This window comes from Pithys albifrons, chromosome 1 (assembly GCF_047495875.1).
Source record: "Pithys albifrons albifrons isolate INPA30051 chromosome 1, PitAlb_v1, whole genome shotgun sequence".
Taxonomy (NCBI): domain Eukaryota; kingdom Metazoa; phylum Chordata; class Aves; order Passeriformes; family Thamnophilidae; genus Pithys; species Pithys albifrons.
Genome location: NC_092458.1, coordinates 28,515,925 through 28,519,239, shown reverse-complemented (window position 1 = coordinate 28,519,239; position 3,315 = coordinate 28,515,925).

Below are 3,315 nucleotides of genomic sequence, written 5' to 3'. Positions count from 1 at the left end.
CCCAGGGCAGAGCTGAGGGGGCAGTGGGGAGAAGGGGGTCTCACCTGGCCAGCAGACCCACTGCATAGTGGTAGGTGTCAGCACAAAGGAGCATGTCCCAACCACGCTTGTGCTCCACTGACACCACCTCGTTGTCCCAGTGCAGGCAGCAGAGCAGGGCCTTGATGGTGTGCGCTGCAAAGCTGTGTGCAGAGCAAAGCCCAGGTCACGGTGGGAGCGGTGGCCCCAGCCCCGAGGGAGTGGGAGGGAGAGAGGACTGGGATGGAGCACCTGTTGGGGTTAGTGGGAAGGCCGTGTTGGTCCTGGCATGTCCTCCAGAAGGTGTTGAGCTCCTGTGGCATCTGCTCTGTGCTCATGTGAACTTGGCTGAGCAGAGCCAGGAGGAGGTGGGGGGCATAAATCCTCAGGGCATCCTGGCACTGGGGCTCCTGGACCATCAGCCACAGTGCCAGGGTTGCCTGTAATAGAACCACAGGGAGACACGCTCAGTGCCGGGTCGTCCACGTGGCAGGGCCCGAGTGTGGGAGGGAGAGGCCAGGGGAGACCCAGGGGGAGCAGCAGGTCTGGTGCCCCTGAACGTGCCCCTAAGGCAGAGCTGCAGCCCAATGCCCGAGGCGGGAGATGCGGTGGGGGGGGGAGGATGGAGAGCCAGTGGAGAGGCGATGTGGGAGCAGCAAAGGCCAGTTCAGAAACTCACAGCCAGGGCGCAGACATGGGTGTCGTCCCCGTCGGAGGTGGCTGTGCTGTGCAGGGGCCAGTCCTCCATGACACCGAGCAGCGTTGGCAGCACCTTCTGCGCTGTGGTTCCCGAGGAGGCGATGGTCCTCCACAGGATTGCAGCAGCTCTGTGGGGTCAGAGCTCTGTGTCAGGGAGCTCTGGGCCACAGTGCCATGGCCTTGGCAGCCGTGGGGACCCAGGGGACAGAGCCAGAGTGCTTTGAGGGGCCAGGAGGGAGCATGGCAGCGGGACTGGGGGCTGACATGGCAGGGTGGGAAAGGGAGGGGCCAGAGGGGCGTGGAACTCTGTGTTTGTATCTGGCAGAGCATGGGAGACAGGCTCTGCAAGGTGATGGGTTCTAAAGGCTGGTGAGCCCTGAGCCAGCAAAGCAGCTGGGCCCTGTACCTGTCACAGGATGGGGCACGGCGCAGGAGAGTCGTCACGACATCATGGGGGTGTGCGTCGGCCAGGCTGCAAATGTTCCTGGGCGGCGTGACATCTGGAGACCCCTGGCACGTGAGCCACTGGTGGATGTACCTGATGATGGCTGGCACCTGAAGGAGGATAGGGGGACAGTTGGTGAGGTGCCAGAGCCAGCCAGTGTCCCAGCTTCCCCTGGGAAGGGCTTCTCTTCCCACCACACTGTGCTGGCCACAAAGGCTAAAGGGTTTGCCCAGCGGTTCTGACTTGAGGGGCCACAAGAGCCCTGGCAGGGCTGGAGCCCTGGCCACAGTGTGTCTGCTTACCTGCTTTGCACTGGGGACATCTTTCTCCTGGAAATCTTCTGGATTGAGTGCCTCAGTGACAGCCTGTGTGGGTGTGCAGGCAGTGCTTCCTATGCCCTCGGCCATGGCATCATCCTTGGCCATGGCATCAGTTGCTGCTGTGTCAGAGTCTGTCATGTCATCGGTCAACACAGAGTCAGGGTTTGTCATGTCATCACTCCAAGCGGTGTCCGAGGTTATGCCATCAATTGGTGCTGGGTCACAATTGTTTGTGCCACCATTGGGTGGCACTTCAGTGGTTTCTCTGTCTTCTGGTGCTGGGTCAGTGTTTATCATGAAATCACTCAGCCTGGTGTCAGAGATATCAGTGCCACGACTTGGTGACATGTCAGATGTTTCTGCACCATCAATCACTGCTGAGTCACAGCTGTCTTTGCCATCATTCAATGCCGTGTCAGAGGTTCTTATGTCCTCAATCCAATGCGTGTCGCAGTTGGTTTTGTCATCTTTTGGCGTGGTGTCAGCATTTGTCATGACATCACTCAGTGCTGTGTCAGACATTGCTGTGTCACCAATTGGTGCCCTGTCAGAGATTGCTGTGCCATCTGTCGGTGCCATGTCCAGTATTGCTGTGCAGTCAGTTGGTGCTGAGTCACAGCTGGCTGTACCATCAAGCAGTGCCATGTCCCACTTGGCTGTGGCATCAATTGATGTTGTCTCTGTGGTTTCAGTGCCATTGCTCAGTGCCATGTCAAAGGTTTCTGTATCATCAATTGGCACTGGGTCACAGTTGGTTGTAGCATCAAAAGGTGCCATTTCAGTGGTTACTGTGCTGTCCTCTGCTGCTGGGTCATCATTTGTCATGACATCTTTCAGGCTGGTGTCAGAGATGTCTGTGCCACTACTTGGTGGCATGGCAGATGATGCTGCACCATCAAGTGGCACTGAGTTGGCTGTGCCATCACTTTCTGCCATGTCAAAAATTTCCGTTCCATCAACTGGTATTGAGTCAGAATAGGCTGTAGCATCAATTGGTACTGACTCAGAGTTGGCAGTGACACCAATCAGTGCCATTCCACAGTTGGCTGTGCCATCAGTGGGTGATGTTTCAGTTGTGTCTGTTCCATCTTCTGGTGCATTTTCAGCGTTTGTGATGACATCGCTCAGGTTGGTGTCAGAGATATCTGTGCCAGCACTTGGTTCTATGTCAGATGGTGCTGCGCCATCAACTGGTGCAGAGTCACGGCTGGCTGTGCCATCTATCTCTGCTGAGTCACAGTTGGTTGTGCCATCAATCAGTGTCGTGTCACAGTCGGCCATAGCATCAAAGCGTACCATTTCAGTGGTGGCTTTGCCATCTTTTGATTCTGGGTCAGTGTTCTTGATGACACTGCTCAGCTTGGTTTCAGAGATGTCTGTGACACGACTTGGTGGCATTTCAGATGTTTCTGCACCATCAGTTGGTGCTGAGTCCCAATTGGCTGTACCTTCTATCACTGTGGAATTCCATTTCTCTGTGGCATCAATGGGTTCCATGTCACAGTTGTCTGTGCCATCACTTGGTGACGTTTCAGTGATGGCTGTTCCATCTTCTGGTGCTGGATCAGCATTTGTGATGGCACCGCCCAGGCTGGTGTCAGAGCTGTCTGTGCCATCACTTGGTGACATGGCAGATGTTGCGGCACCATCAGTTGGTCCTGACTCACGGTTGGCCGTGCCTTCACTTGATGCCATATCAGAGGTTTCTGTGCCATCAACTGGTATTGAGTCACAGTTGATGGTGGCCTGAATTGGTTCCATGCCACTGTGTGCCGTGTTATCAGTGGGTGCCATGTCAGGGGTTGTTTTGTCATCACCTGGTGCCATGTCACA